This window comes from Podarcis cretensis (genome assembly GCF_951804945.1).
Source record: "Podarcis cretensis genome assembly, chromosome: 14".
NCBI lineage: Eukaryota > Metazoa > Chordata > Lepidosauria > Squamata > Lacertidae > Podarcis > Podarcis cretensis.
This window is the reverse complement of record NC_137183.1, coordinates 23,275,371-23,292,351: the sequence shown is the minus strand read 5'-3', so window position 1 is coordinate 23,292,351 and position 16,981 is coordinate 23,275,371. Positions and strand designations below refer to the sequence as shown.

The 16,981-nt window shown below is 45.7% G+C and overlaps 1 protein-coding gene across 1 annotated transcript in view; it reads right to left on the bottom strand.

Moving 5' to 3' along the window:
* The window catches only part of IGF1R (insulin like growth factor 1 receptor), a 186,307-nt gene that overhangs the window by 147,360 nt on the left and 21,966 nt on the right, over positions 1-16,981 (bottom strand). The window lies entirely within an intron of this gene.

Below are 16,981 nucleotides of genomic sequence, written 5' to 3'. Positions count from 1 at the left end.
TAGTTGCCATTTTGGGGGCAGGTGGCTCGAAAGTCGCGTTTTTCGACTTGAAAAATCCTGAAATTTTGGTTCCTGAAATTCATTCTAATTGTGCAGATATCAATGATAGAATTCTACAAGATGTGTTGCTCGTGTGTGGAAAAAAATCAAGATCCAAGGACCCCCCCCCCCCAGGCATGCACCACCAGATGGTGGAGACGTCAGGCATCATCCTTGTGTCTGGGCATCTTCACTTGGTTGCAAGTGGCTGATAGCCAGGTGCAAAATAAACCTGGCTCCTGGCAGATATCGAATGTTAGCTAGAGCACCCACTTTGCATCCAGCAGTTCCCGAGTTCAATTCCCAATTATCTCCAGGAAGAATCCTGTCTGAAACCCTGAAGTTAACTAACCCCCTTCTTTCCCAAACAGACTAAGCCTCTTCATGACAGGCACCATACTGAGCCCTGAGGTTCAGCCATCCCCAAGGGGCTAAATTATGATCACTGGCAACCACTCCCAAGAAGAATTGGATTCCTGCAGTGCAAGACCAGACACTCCAGAGAGAGGTTCAAATCATCACAATGTGATGTCATGGTCTACGGCAACCCCAACCTTGGGCCTCCAGCTGTTTTTGGACTACAACTCCCATCATCCCTCGCTAGCAAGACCAGTGGTCAGGGGTGATGGGAATTGTAGTCCAAAAACAGCTGGAGGCCCAAGGTTGGGGAACACTGGTCTACGGTATCAAAACAGCAACCAAGAATTAACAAATGAATGGGAAAACATTTTGCCTACCCCGTCAACTTTCAGATATAGTTCAACTTCCATAACTTTGTAAGAATGTAAGAAAAGCCTCTCTGGATGAGACAAAAGGCCCATCTAATCCAGCATTTCGTTTCGCAGAGTTGCCAACCAGATGCCTATGGGAAGCCCACAAGCAGGGAATAAGCAACAGCCCCCATCAAGTCCTACAAGAGTTTAGCAACGCAGTCAGAAACAGAAGCAATGCTATCTCTCTCATGTCATTTGTGTTAGCAATGTGTAGTGTTTGGTTAAAAAGGGGGTATTGGTCATGTTCATGAATTGATGTACAGTATTAACTTCTCCAGTTCTTCCATGCCGACACGACCTTACAAGGGGCAGCTCGGGACTTCGTGGAAAGCATGGCCTCCATGGGGCTGTCCCTGAATAAGTCTGGCCCAACTCATAGCCACGGACATGCCTTAGACTTGGTGTTTACCTCTACGGATGTTGGTGATCTGACATTAACTAAAAGCGAAACAAAAGAAGTGCCATGGTCAGATCACTACCTGGTGCAACTGGACTTCTCCGCAACCCTTCCCCTCCGCAGGGAGGTGGGACCGATTCGGATGGTCCGCCCCCGCCACTTAATGGATCCAATTGGCTTCCAGAGAGTGGTAGGGGATGCTTTATCCCAAGTTGATGGCCTTTCAGCTGATTCCCTGGTGGCACGCTGGAATGCGGAGTTAACCAGGGCTATTGACTGTCTGGCTCCGAAGCGCCCTCTCCGATTGCATGGAGCCCGGACAGCCCCGTGGTTCTCCCTGGAGCTGAGGGTGATGAAACAATCGTTGAGACGGCTAGAGCGCCGGTGGCGGAAAACTCATTCTGAATCAGACCGGACACGGGTTAGAGCTCAACGTCGAGCCTACCAAGTGGCAATGGCGACGGCGAAGAGGGCCTTCTTCGCCGCCTCCATTGCATCTGCAGAAAACAGCAGCAGGAGACTTTTTCAGGTGGTTCGCAGTTTATCGGAACCACCTGTACCACCGGGGCCTGGTAGGGACCCCAAGATCTCCTGCAATGCTTTTGCAAAGTTTTTTGCAGATAAAATCGCTCAGATTCAGAAGGAAGTAGACTCCACAGTGGGAGCAGGGCCAGGGCGGGAGAGTGCTAGAGTTCTGTCTGGTCCTGTTATATGGGATCAATTCCAATCTGTTACCTCCGAGGATGTGGACAGGCTGCTTGGACGAGTGAAACCGACCACCTGTCTTCTTGATCCTTGCCCATCCTGGCTGATAAAAGCGAGCCGGGAAGGGCTGGGCGATGGGCTTTGCGGGGTGGTGAATGCTTCCCTCTGTGAGGGAGCCTTCCCAGACCCGCTGAAAGAGGCGGTCATTAAACCGCTTCTTAAAAAAACATCTTTAGACCCGGCCAATTTGGCCAACTATCGCCCAGTCTCAAATCTTCCATTCTTGGGCAAGGTGATTGAGCGGGTGGTTGCTGAACAACTCCAAGCACGCCTGGAGGAAACGGACCATTTGGATCCCTTCCAATCGGGATTCAGGCCTCACCATGGGACTGAAACTGCCTTGGTCGCGCTGGTTGATGATCTCCGGCGGGCTAGGGACAAAGGTGAGAGCTGTTTCCTAGTTCTGCTGGATCTCTCAGCGGCCTTTGACACCATCGACCATAACATCCTTCTGGACCGTCTAGAGGGGCTGGGAGCTGGGGGCACTGTTATACAGTGGTTCCGCTCCTTCCTCCTGGGCCGTGTTCAGAAAGTGGTGGTGGGGGATGAGTGTTCAGACCCTTGGGCCCTCACTTGTGGGGTACCTCAGGGATCCGTCCTCTCCCCCATGCTTTTTAACATCTATATGAAGCCGCTGGGAGAGATCATCAGGGGGTTTGGACTGGGTGTTCATCAGTATGCAGATGACACCCAGCTCTACCTCTCCTTTAAATCAGAACCAGTGAAGGCGGTGAAGGTCCTGTGTGAGTGCCTGGAGGCGGTTGGAGGTTGGATGGCGGCTAACAGATTGAGGTTGAATCCTGACAAGACAGAAGTACTGTTTCTGGGGGACAGGAGGCGGGCAGGTGTGGAGGATTCCCTGGTCCTGAATGGGGTAACTGTGCCCCTGAAGGACCAGGTGCGCAGCCTGGGAGTCATTTTGGACTCACAGCTGTCCATGGAGGCGCAGGTTAACTCTGTGTCCAGGGCAGCTGTCTACCAGCTCCACCTGGTACGCAGGCTAAGACCCTACCTTCCCGCGGACTGTCTCGCCAGAGTGGTGCATGCTCTGGTTATCTCACGCTTGGACTACTGCAACGCGCTCTACGTGGGGCTACCTTTGAAGGTGACCCGGAAACTGCAATTAATCCAGAATGCGGCAGCTAGACTGGTGACTGGGAGTGGCCGCCGGGACCACATAACACCGGTTCTGAGAGATCTGCACTGGCTCCCAGTACGTTTCCGAGCACGATTCAAAGTGTTGGTGCTGACCTTTAAAGCCCTAAACGGCCTCGGTCCTGTATACCTGAAGGAGCATCTCCACCCCCATCGTTCAGCCCGGACACTGAGATCCAGCGCCGAGGGCCTTCTGGCGGTTCCCTCATTGCGAGAAGTGAGGCTACAGGGAACCAGGCAGAGGGCCTTCTCGGTAGTGGCGCCCGACCTGTGGAACGCCCTCCCATCAGATGTCAAAGAGATAAAGAATTACCTGACATTCAGAAGACATCTTAAGGCAGCCCTGTTCAGGGAAGTTTTTAATATGTAATGCTGTATTGTTTTTAACACTGATTGGGAGCCGCCCAGAGTGGCTGGGGAAACTCAGCCAGATGGGCGGGGCATAAATAATAAATTATTATTATTATTATTATTATTATTTTCTTTTTTTGGGGGGGGGGAGAGGAGCTGTTCTTGGCACTTACTGTTGACGGATATAAATACTAAACAGCAACTGCTGCAAGACTGCTCAGTTGGAATCTTGAAGCTCTGTAGCACTGCAAAGTGCCCATTAGTAATATTTAAACATACCACTTCACCCATCCTTAACTCGTGAAATGTTTTCCTCCAAGTTGCCAGTTTTTCCACCTTCCGGAGCCTTTTTTTTTTTTGCACTTAATTTTTTTTATTTGCAAATAAAAAACATAAAAGAAGAAAAATATTATTAAAAAACACTGCCAGCTGTTATAATAATAATAATAATAATAATAATAATAATAATAATAATAATATTCCATCAGTCCTGATTTAAACATACAAATTAAAACAGGCCAGTCCACTGTTTTGTTTCAAGTGAGGTTCTGGGTCTCCACATTTCTCTACTTGCCTAAGACCAGCTAGATCGATCTTTCTCTAACTCACCCATGTTCACCAACAAGCCATGGGCATCAACCCCACCAAACTCAGCTTGTGAGGCCTTCGACAGGCAGGCCAGGGAGAAAGACACAGAAATCCTTTGCAACCCCACTTTATGGAGCTGGGCAGGGATTACGGAGATGATGTATGTGAAGCATTTTCAAACCCTCCAAAGTGCTATCAAGAGGCTCTACAGCATTCATTCAGGACAATTTAATCAATGACAAAGGCTAACAAAGTGTCCAGGAAGAAGGGAACACACAGGAGGCTCTTTCAGGTTCAGAATTCCAAACTTCTTTCCCACACTTGTTCAAAAGAAGCCTTTCGCTTCAAAAAGAAGAAGAAAAACTTTTTTAAAAAAGAAAATGGGAAAAAAGAAGGGAAGTCCCCTTTTGCAACCAGCTAGCCACCACACTGTTCAGGCGCCTCTAACAGAGGGACTGGCTGTGAAAGCAGATGGCCCAGTTGAGCAACAATCCACATCCTCCCCATATAGGTTAGATTAGCAGATTTCTGAACAACAACAAAACTACTGCTTTGCTAGTACATCCTGATACTGCATGCATTCAAATTTCAAGAATGCAATGTTGGAAGCATCGTGTTTTGAACAAATCCTTTTTTTCTTGTAAAGACAAAAAATTAAAGGAGACAGAGAGGAAGCTCATGAAAAAAGAAAACTGCTACCTATTACGACAGGTGAATTAGCTGGAGGAACTGCTTGTATTTGGCCCAGTGTTCAAAATTAAGACAGCTGCCAGGTGCATTCTGCACCAGGCAATCAAACACTTGTGACCAGGATGGCACCTGACATCTCCACCATCTGAGGATCATTGGATCTGGACTGTTTTCACACACTAATACCACATCTTGTAGAAGTCTATCAGTTATATTTTATCTGCACAATCAGAATGAATTTCGGGGGGGGGGGGGTTGCTTTTTCTGTGCAGCCTAAGCAGAAGCAGTCACCATTAAGAAAAAGAGATTGGAATAGGCCAATATAAAGCTATGGTTTTCCCAGTAGTGATGTATGGAAGTGAGAGCTGGACCATAAAGAAGGCTGATGCTTTTGAAGAAGAATTGATGCTTTTGAATTATGGTGCTAGAGGAGACTCTTGAGAGTCCCATGGACTGCAAGAAGATCAAACCTATCCATTCTGAAGGAAATCAGCCCTGAGTGCTCACTAGAAGGACAGATCATGAAGCTGAAGCTCCAATACTTTGGCCACCTCATGAGAAGAGAAGACTCCCTGGAAAAGACCCTGATGTTGGGAAAGATGGAGGGCACAAGGAGAAGGGGACGACAGAGGACGAGATGGTTGGACCATGTTCTCGAAGCTACGAACATGAGTTTGACCAAACTGCGGGAGGCAGTGCCTGGCGTGCTCTGGTCCATTGGGTCACGAAGAGTTGGACACGACTAAACGACTAAACAACAATATATATGTGGAGTCTCCCTGGATCAAGTGACTTTTCTTCTTTAAGGTCTCAAAGCTCTTCACCTAGATCAGGATTATCATCTGAACTAGCCAAAGTTTAATTGAAAATCGATTAATATTCATGCCATCATTTGAAAAATAAGACATTAAAGCCCTCTTGCCCCCAAATGGCAACTAGACTTTACATTTTGGCGACTGTAACCTTGGTTTAAGGAGCCATTTGGCGCCTAGCTTATATATCTGAGTTTCTAACACTGATTTGGCCATGATCTGCTTGGGGTGCAGTGGGCTCCAGGATTTTTCCTTAACAGGGAATTTGCCACCAGTGGCCAACAACCACAGTTGCACTTTTATTGAATGGAACAGTTATATGCACCGCCTTTCATAAGGACAACAAAGAAGTGTATAAAACACTACAATAAAGTTACAAAATTCAGAATGAAACAGCAGCTGCTGCATCTCCTTGCACTCCTGTAAGTCACTGATCTACTCACTCGGTCATGAGATGGTTACCCTTTTCACCTTTGAAAAGTACACAGAACTGAAGAACGATATTGGGAAAGTGACACTTACCCACTTCCTCTTTCAGCTCTATGCACTTTTCAAGACTCAGGATAATTTGACTTCTATTCAGATCCCTTGGAAAAGCAAAGTGCATGTGTGAATTCTGTCTGTCTCTTGGGGTAGGGACAGATTCAGGGAAGGAAAGGGGGAAAGTGATCAGAGTGGGTTCATATTCACTCAAAAATCCAAATATGCCCACGGGCCTGAAAAGGCTCTTGACTCCTATGCTAGGTCAAACAAGCAGGCAATTCAAAAGACCCATTAAGTTCATTAATAACAACAAATGGATGCCAACTGCAAATACTATATTAGGCATGATCATAGGTTTTTAGCTTTTTTTAAAAAAAAAAGTAAGTGCAGGTAAAACAAACATAGTAAATTAGATCACTCTCTAGGCAGGGCATCAGAAAATTTTCCAATGCAAACTACGTATTTTCCAATACAAATTAGGCCGATTTAAGTAGGAATGTTTTCCAACTCAAAATTTTCCAAGAAACCTACATCAGGGTTAAGCACTGCTGGGACGTAGAAAGCTGCCTTAAACAGAACGAGACCTTTGGTCAATCTAACTCAATAGTGCTTGGTGTAGACCAGGAACGTCCAACTTCCAAGAGACTGTGATCTACTCACACGATTAAAATCTGGTAGTGATCTACCGCTGGGGGGGGGGTTTCAATTCAAAGTTGTTGAGCTTTTTTAAGAAAGGGAGGAAATATTCCTTAATTTAGGGGCTAAGGTCAAATAAAAAAAAAAGGCACTCACCAAGAGATTGCTAATGAGACAGTCAGCCTCGCTGCGAAATCTCCGACTTCCGCTCTAGCAATCTAGAGGACAGGGAGAGGGGGAAGGGATGGATGGAGGAGCCAGCGATCTACCACAATCTACCAAAACCTCCAAAATTTAAATCTACCAAATTTAAAATCTACCAAAATTTAAATTGCTTCTTTTGTTTCTTAGATTGCATTTTATTGTATTGCAAATTGAATTCTATGGAATGCAAATCATAATACAATGTTACAATATAAGCAATAAAGACACCATTAAAAATCCGGCTGAAAAATCATGAAGCAGTCCGCCAAGACCGTCAGCAATTTTCAACTGGCACATGGGGGGGGGGGAGGTTTGGGAACTACTGGTCCACACCAACGTTTCCAAACCTGCTGCCCTCCAAACGTCGCTAGACTTCCATTATAGCCAACCATTGAGCATCTTGGCTTAGCTGCAATGCAAAACAGCTGATAGGGCACCACTGTGTTTGGGAAGGCTGCTCTGCACAGTGTCCATTCTCCAAGCACAATCTCCAATATCCAGACTGAAATTCAGTTTAGAAGAAAGGCAAGGAAGAGGGGACATGATCAGCATTCAAAACTCACATTGTTCTAGGTGCGTTTTGCGACAGGGAATTTCATTAATGCAAGCGGTTTCTGAGCTCTGGGCACAGTACTGAGCTGAAGATTTCAGATTAAAATTGCCACTGCACTGCTGGAAGAAAAGGACCTTTTTCTGCCTCCCCACTTCCAGCCACTCTCTGAAGATTGGAGAAGGGACTCTCAAACGAATATTAAGCCAGGGGGTGGGGGGGATAGCTTTGGGTGTTTTGCAGCCTTCAAAAAAGGAATAGGCCATGAGAAAAATGAACGTAATATTTTAGCTGCAGTTCAATCATTTCCAGCTTTGTATTTTTGTTATAAAAAAGCATGCCTAGACGCTCCATTGTGGCGCCCATAACCTAGGTTTGAGGTGCCATTTAGCTCCTAGCTTTCATATCTCAATTTCTAACACTGGAATATGATAGAAGTTTATAAAACTATACATGGCATGGAGAAAGTGGACAGAATGAAGTTTTCCTCCCTCTCTCAAAGCCATAGAACATGCGGACATTCAAAGAAGCTGGATGTTGGAAGGTTCAGGATGGATAAAAGAAAGGACTTCTTCACACACACCATAGTTTAAACCAAGGAACTCGCTCCCAGTGGAGGCAGTGATGGCTCACAACCTAGATGGCTTTAAAAGAGGATTAGACAAATTCATGGAGGAGAAGGCTCCAGTTGCTGGAGACCGCTGGGAGAGTGCTCTTGTGCCTGGGTTCTGTTTGAGGACTTCCCACTGCGTCTAGTTGACCACTGTGAGAACAGGATGCTAGACTTAGATGTGACATATGCCTGCTCCAGAACGCTCTTCTTAAAAGACTCATAGAACTGTAGACTTGGAAGGATCCGTGACGGTCATCTAGTAGAACCCCCTGCGATGCAATGTGGGGCCCAAACCCACAACCCTGAGATTAAGAGTCTTGGGCTTCAAGCAGTCCCTTCCCCGCAGTCATCACTTCCCTGTTCCTCAAGAGGAAGCCAAATGTTCAAGCTGATGATCAAGGCTTTCGCAATGACTATTGCGCCACATCTAATTTCTAGGAGAGAATTTTCTAAAGGGGTGTCCGGTGTGCATGCAGGAGCCAGGCCCTGTGACCAATAGGACTTTGCAGGACTGGGGCCTTCCTAAGTTTGTTCTGAAGAGGCAAGGTGCGGCCCCCCAGGTGAGGCCGATTGGTAACTCACAGCACCTGGTGGTAAGAGATGGGAAGGGATATAAGGTCAGCATTTCCCTTTGGCTCTTTGCCACAGCAACACGCTTCCTGCGTTTGGCTTCTTGCTTCCTGATCCTTGAACCTCAGCTTCTTGACTTCCTGCTTCTTGATCCTCAAACCCTTGACTTCGTGACTCCTTGCTTCCTGACCCTCAGACACTTGGCTTCCTGATTCCTGGCTTCTAGACCCCCGTTCCTGCTCCCATCTCGCCATCTTGCCCCCAGTCCTGACATCCCCTGCTGGGATTTCGATCGCCCGTGAACCGGACCATGACAAGGGGTCTGAAGCTCCACCCCACCCTAACACTGGCCTGTCTCTGGAACCACCCATAGCTCAGGGGTAGAGCACTGGCAGATGCCAGGTATTGAACCTGGGAACTTCTGAATGCAAGGCAGGTGTTCCATCACTGAGCGATGGTTGCTGGTTTATTATTTGGTACCTTCAGCATACACAGCAGAAGAGCACAAGTTCTTACTCTGAGGAACATACAGTCAAAAACTTGGCACAGGGTGATCAAGAGAAAGGGGTAGAGAGAGCTCAGGAATGAGATATACCAAGACATTTAAGTTGCCCTTTTTAAGCTTCTACTACAGATTTCCCCTGCATTCCACGCAGCACAAGACATACACAAGAAGGAGCTTCTGAATAAAACAGAAGGAACCGATTCAGGGCCGAGAGGCTCCCCTCCCTTTTCCAGTCATGCCTGCATACTTTGCATAGATTCAATATTTTCTAAAGGACAAAGAACATGGTCTGACAGCCAAAGAAGGAAAGAAGAGTTTGGAGGCGCCTCATGAACCACAAGTCTTCCTACAGGATATAAGTCACCACTGCGCTGCCAACTTCAAAACAAGGTCCACTCACTCAATTCAGCTGCATACCAGCAGAGACTGGGTCCTAGGTTTACTGTGATGTTTAAGATAAAGGTAAAGGGACCCCTGACCATTAAGTCCAGTCGTTACTGACTCTGGGGTTGCAGCGCTCATCTGGCCTTACTGGCCGAGGGAGCCGGCATACAGCTTCCGGGTCATGTGGTCAGCATGACTAAGCCGCTTCTGGCGAACCAGAGCAGCACACAGAAACGCCGTTTACCTTCCCGCCGGAGCGGTACCTATTTATCTACTGTGATGTTTAGCTGGTGATATATCACAATGCTGAAAACCAGACCTCGTTCAGCCCTACGCACGATCAGAAAGGGCAGACAGGATTCTTCCCCCAATCATGGAAAGCAGGACTAACTCATCCATGCCCCCTCCAGATGTTGTTGGACCACAACTCCCATCATCCCTTACCAATGGGCATGCCAGCTTGCGGGAGTTGAGAGTCGAAACACATTATAGGAATAATACAAATTATAGGGATTTATATTCCATTGGAGCCTTAGATACATTTTATGGACAGTGATCTTGAAGTAGTAATTAACTCGATCACTGCAGCAAAAATAGTAAGCACAAAAAAACTGAATGGAAAGAAAAACCCTCACCTACTATCTTTGAATGAACTGATTTGATATATGGTTAAGTTAACCTACTAAGGGAGACTACAAGCTAGCCAACCTAATAAATTTAGGGAGAAAGAGGTTCTTCTCAATGTACTGGAATAACAAATGCAATAATATACAGTTATATGTTTAGTTTATTGCAAATTTTGTCACAGAGGTGTTGCACAACTTGAAAATAAATAAAAGTACTTTTTTTAAAATAAAAAAGCACAAATCATCATGTAAACAGGCTTATATATGATACGATGTATGCATGTATTATACAGGTCCCAGTAAATGCAGCAAAACTCAAAACCCCAGAAAAATAAGAAAAGGGGGGGGAGGAGGACATAAGGCAGATGTGGGGAACCTTGGGTCCTCCAGATGTTGCTGAACCACAACTCGCATCATTCCTGGCCATGTTTGCTGCGGCTGATGGGAGTTGTATTTCAGTAATACCTGGAAAGCTAAAGGTTCCCCAAAACTGACTTACTGGAACAGCAGCAAAGGGTCTGATGAAGCCCCCTATTATGTCTAACATGTATTCCTTAAGGGCCCAATTTGCTCCAGGGGTCAGCAGCTTCCAGTTCCTACCAAAACAGTAGATAAATCCAATTAAAGAGCAGATTAATCCTTAGAGAAGCCAAGGAGTCCTCATGTACAATGAACTCAAGCTCAGTTTATTTAGTCTACAGGCCATAAACGTCAAATACAGTGTAGGAGTAATCAAGACAATCACAGGGAAAACAACACAAAAAGTATACAGGCGCACATATATTGCCTTTTACGAGGAGAGCATGACAAAATCTGTTAACTATCAGAAATAGTTGAAAAGCAGAATCTATGTGGAGAGGATACTTAAATTGATAATGCATAAATAAATGCACTGTATACTGAATATGAAACTTAAAAAGAATGTACCACTGGACAAGTTACTGTAGTTTTTGTTGTTCTTGTATTGACATGAGAACCAAGAAACATTACTGTATTTGGATTTAAGAAAAAGGAATAGTTAAAAAGCACAGACAACTTTTAACTCTGGATTCATTTCCCCTTTAATAATAGTGACCTAGTTTTGATTGCTACAGAAAGGAATCTGGCTATATTTTCTGTGATCCGGTGGTTGGCAAGGTAGATAAAACTTAGGATAACGTAAATAAATTCTGGGCGGCATTTTAAATAAATGTTAAAATGAAAACACTGACTGGGGAAGGGGGGGGGGGAAGAGACCCTCAAAATACTACAATTGTTTGACTTTTTCCTTCTTCTAAGAAGATCCCATTAATGTTTTTAATGCAGTGTTGCAACATCTCTCCCTGCTCTCCAGAATTTTACTCCTGATGCCAAACTTTCATCCAAAATATATCCTTAGCAAAATGCGGGGGGGGGGGGGGGAGAGAGAGAGAGAGAGAGAGAGAGAGAGAGAGAGAGGAACAACTACTCATCCTAGCAGCTGCTGGAAAGTACCCAACCACTTCGCTTTTCCGGAAATCCGGAATGGCAACATCATTCTCCAGTTCTACTGCCAAAAGGAGATGTAAGCGAAACTACGCAGTTGGCATTCTCCCTACAGCTTGTGAAGAAAGCAAAGAGTAAATATTGCAGGATTAGCGTTGCAAATGCCTGTGGGAACTAACGTGAATACAAGTACTTAAAAGGTTAAAGGGGGGGGGAAGAGAAGAGAGGCACCCACGGAAACTTGAATCTTCCTCTCCCCCTCTTTTCACTTTTCTATCGTGTTTATTTATCACTATTAAAAAATGCCACAAAGTCCTGGATAGCTTGGGGGGGGGGGAGAGAGAGAGAGAGAGCAGCCCACTTCTGACATTGTTTCCATGAGAGAGTTGGGCCAAAGGAAGCGACAGCTTTTTTGCTCCTTTGTTTGTGATAGCCGGCTTCTGCTCGGCGACGAAATTAAACAAGCCAGCTTGCTCGCAAGAGAACTGAGTGTTCCCACACAGCGCTTACCCACCCACTCGATATCCTTCAGTGGAAGGTCTCAGCAAGGACAAAGGGATTCGAACACAAGCTTCCTGGAGGAACAGGGGGGGGGGGAGTCCGCACCAAAACTTCCCAAGCCAGTCAGCCGAGAGCACAAATAAGGACACTTGCGACTGTGCCATCCTCCAAAAGCAGTGTGTGTGTGTGTGTGTGTGTGTGTGTGTGCGCATGCGCGCGCGCGCAAACACATACTGACAGCCACAAGCATAATTTTGTATACGTTGATACCAGGGATAGAAACTCATATATATAAGCTAGGTGCCAGTGGCTCCTTAAACTAAGGTTACAGTTGCCAAAATGGAATCTCTACTTGCCATTTGGGGGCAAGAGGGCTCTAAAGTCTTATTTTTCAAATGATGGAGTGACTATGGTTGATTTTCAGTTAAACATCTGGCTAGTTCAGATGACAACTTTGAGCTAGGTTAAGAGCTTTGAGACCTTAAAGAAGAAACGTCAATTGATCCAGGGAGAGTCCACATTTATATTGGCCTATTCCGATCTCTTTTTCTTAATGGCGACTGCTACTACTCAGGCTGCACAGAAAAAGGAATCTGGTTCCTGAAATTCATTCTGATTGTGCAGATAAAATATAGCTGATAGATTTCTACGGGAGGTGGTATTAGTGTGTGAAAACAGTCCAGATCCAATGATCTTCAGATGGTGGAGATGTCAGGTGCCATCCTGGCGCCCAGGCATCTTTGCTTGGTGCTTGGCTAATTTTGAACACTGGTGGGTGGGGCCAGGAGTAAAAGTAGGTGGAGCAATGAATGGTTCATTTACTTGTGCACAGTAAGCTGGCTTCTACACGCCCTTCCAGGTCCACCATCCAGGCGAGTGAACATCATTACCGGAGTTCAAGGACACACTCCAAGAGGGCAAAAACACTGCAAGAAGGGTGTGAAGCCAAGTCAGTTAGGAGCGTGGCCTGAGGAGATGGGGTGTGGTTGGGGAGAATCCCAAGGGCCAGCTTCACTCACCAAGCCCAAGGTTCCCCATCTAGAATAATAATAAAAGGGAAGGCATGATAGGACTCTGCCCTGTGGTGCTTCCAATTAAACTGTATGTGTCTTCTGGCTTTGCCACAGTTGGAGGATAAGAGGCATGTCAAAAGATGCAGAGAAGGTGGTGGCTTTTGATGAGGGCTTGAACGAAGAGGTAGAAGTGGAATGGAAGCATGGAAGGGAACCAGCTGGGGTGCGATCGTGGAAAGGAATGAGCAGTGGATGGTGGTGGTAGATCTGGGGGAATCAAAAGTTCAAGTGGAAATGAAAAGCAGGCAGGAGAGCCAAGCATTTGGGAACATTCTGCTGGGTATTGCGCCCCATTCAGAAGACGAACGAGGCAAGTCCAGAATCCATCGGCCCAAGGGACACAAACCTATTAAAACCCTGGAAGGTTTTCAGACAGGGGTCCCTCCCAGCCCTACCTGTAGATGCCAGGGATTAAACCGAGTGCCTTCTGCAAGCAGCACTTGTGCTCAACCACTAAGCCACAGCCTTTCCCTACAACTTTTCAAATAACCTGAACCCAAGCCAACAAGGAAACATAGGGAGTGGCCTTACACCAGGCTGGACCATCTAGATCAGGGTTATCTACTCTGACTGGCAGCAGCTCCCCAAGATTTCGGATAGGGAGCATTCCTAGCCCTACCTGGAGATGTCAGCATCTGGAGCAAAGCTGATGTTCCACAGCTAAGCTACAACCCCTTTCCTGTCCCTCCTCTGTTAATGCTCTCCAACATCCAAGCAGGGTAAACAGGAAGCTCCCTTTTAAACAATTGAACATTTATACTTCCCTTGTTTTCCCTACTGAAAGAGCAGGCAGTTCCCCTCCAGGCATGCTGAAGGGAAAGACGATGTTTTCCTTCTTTGCAATCCAGGCTTATTATCAGTAGCCCCTGATATTGGCTCTTCAAAATTTTGGGGTGGGTTTGTTTATTTTGCAATTTTGACAACGAATGGAGAAACACACTTTGCTGTGTCCACTTTACCATAATACCTAAAAGCCAATTCCCCTAAAATGAGTTGTAACTCTTTCTTAATCAGTTTATTTCACGCCTGTTGGCCCGGAATTTTCTGTCAGAAAATCTCAACCTTGTTTTGTGCTGTTTTTAAAGCTTCTAGCCCACAACAGACTAATGACAAATGTGTCATTTCTGCTGAAGCCTGGGAAACACTTCTAGCGTCTTGCCCAACCCATCCTTTGTTTGCACCTATAGAGGTGAGGACCTCCCACCAAAACCTCATGTGTGGAAGGAGGAGAAGAAAGAAACGCAAGTCTCCTGGTGTATTGGGAGTGCATTCCAGCCTCCCAGGCAAACTAGGCCGCAACTGCATTGTACATTTATAGCACCAACGGGAGCTACACGAAGGCAGCCTTACTTTTTTTAGAATATAGGAGAAATAAAATCAGTTGAAATTAACCAGCAAAAAACTTAAAATCCCTGCTGATTTGTGTGTGTGTGGGGGGGGGGGGTTAAGTCTTCACTAAGAGACATACAACAGGGAAGGGAGGCCTGTCTGGTCTCAGGCAGGAGAGTTTCACAGAACTGGACCCACAATATTGAACACTTGAATTCTGGTGAAACAAAGCCATCCATATGAGCCATTATTTCATTTATTAAATGCTAGTACCAAGAGCACCGCAGGATAGATTTTAAAAGCTGATTTCTCAGTATTGCTTGAAACCCAACAACATGAATACTTTCCAAATGGCTGCTGGCATGGAATCAAGTTGTTTGCATCATTAGACCTGTTCAGTTGGACTCAACCAGGTAGGATGGGGCTCTTAATGTCCCGTCTCCTCCCTCTCAGGAGAGAGACACAGCAATGAGCAAGTTGGACTGTACCAAGTTGCTTCGAACAAGGGGTCTCCCTCAGCCATGCATCCATCCCAAGAGGGTGTTTTTGGATTAAGCGAGCAAGGGCACACCATGTTCAAAGAAGAATTGGCTTAAAATGGGCTGGGGACTCCCCAATTCAATCTTCCAACCACTCAACCTCAGTTCCTATGATCAGTAATACGGGGATAATACTGGCTTACCTCACAAAGTTTACTTCATGAAATGGAACAGGGGAAGCCGTATTATCGACAGTGAATGGCAATAGTTTTCCAGGATTTCAGATTAGATCTCTCCCAGTCCTTCCTGGAGAGGCCAGCGATTGAATCTAGATCCTTCTGCCCAGTAGAGGCCCTATTACTGGGATATGACCCTTCTCTCTGGTTTCAACATTTGAATACATTATGTAACTTAAAATAAATGAAGCAAAACCCAATGTACCCAAATTTCTCTCCAGAGAGAATGGATTATGTTTGCCCACATCTCATATGAGGTTGGGGGTCTTTCTCATAACAGACCCACAGAGTACAGCCTCCCAACCTAAATATTTCACTCCTACTGATAACATGCCATAAATTTCTCCTTATGTTTGGTGCTGTCCACTGATGCCAGCTGCATCTTCACTACATAATAGAGGCTGCTGCTTTAAAATAATAATCCATAGGCCCCTTCACCATTTCAAAACACACTGCTGTAGTTCCATTTGCTCAACGTCACTGGATGAATACAGGAATGGATGCACTACCCATTATCCGAGCGGCAGGCATGTTCGTCCTAGTTCCCACACACACATCCCAAAGCAGAAAACAAAAACAAAAGTGTTTTGTTTTGCTTTTATCAGGGGAAGGCAAACTCTGCCACAGGTGATAAGACTGCAAACAGTAGCGACAAGAACAATTTCACCTGTGCACCCAGCTGTAATGGTTACGTAAAACCACTAGGTACCACATTCAAAATCCATATATACTCCAAAAAAAACCCCACCTCCGTCCACAATTGCTTTGATAGACAAGTGAAAGATCCATTTGAAAGCCTGAAATGGGAGAGGAGGGGCATTGTCGTTCTAAAAAAATGCACTACATTGCACTTTTGAAGATTTGTCAGCATCATGTAGAACCCATTTCCGCAAAGTGGAGTCTCTCCTATAATGCGACTCTCTAAGAGGAGCAACAGTACAAATCAAAGGACCTGCATATTCTGCCTCCCTCTCAAATTTCAGGTAACTTTATATCTACATGCTGCACACAAACACACCTAACCGCCATCTGGTTATGTGGTTCTATGATTTTCCACACACACACACACACACACACACACACACACACACACCAGGAAGCCAGTACCCAGGGTAACTTCCGTGACGTTGTACATTCAGCATACAGAAGTGTTGATGCTTTTTCCAAGGCTGTCAATGTGTGGTGGTGGGATTTGCATGTTTGTGTTTTTCTCAACGCGAAGAAAATATTATCCGCACATACAAAGCTAGTCTTTATCCATATAGGGTCCTCCTATCCTCCCAGTGGGGCATGCTTTTCTTCTTGTGAAGTGTCCTGACATACTATCCTCCCCACCAGCTGCCCAAAGTGGTACCAGGCTATGGTTCAAGGGACACCAGAGAACGACAACTGCTGTAGCTAATCTGGTCAGCGCCTGGAAGAAGAGAACACTTGGGGAGTCTGGGTTTTATCCAATGGCATTGCTCAGAAGACACTGAGGTGTCCATCAGTGCAATTTGGAGGGAAACCATTTTCAACTATCCCCCCCCCCACCTCCTTGCACCCCCGCAAGAAATACCTTGCCCCTAAATATGCTTTCGAGTTTCCCACAACTTTCTTGAGCAGATTTAGAGAGGGCAAATGATTGAAAATTGTTTCCCTCCCCCTTCCACTGATGCTCCCTTACCATCAGCTAAATTACACCACTGGATACAACTCTGAATATCTCCATGACCTCAAATTCCATCATGAAAGCAAAGACGGGTATAAAAAGATCAG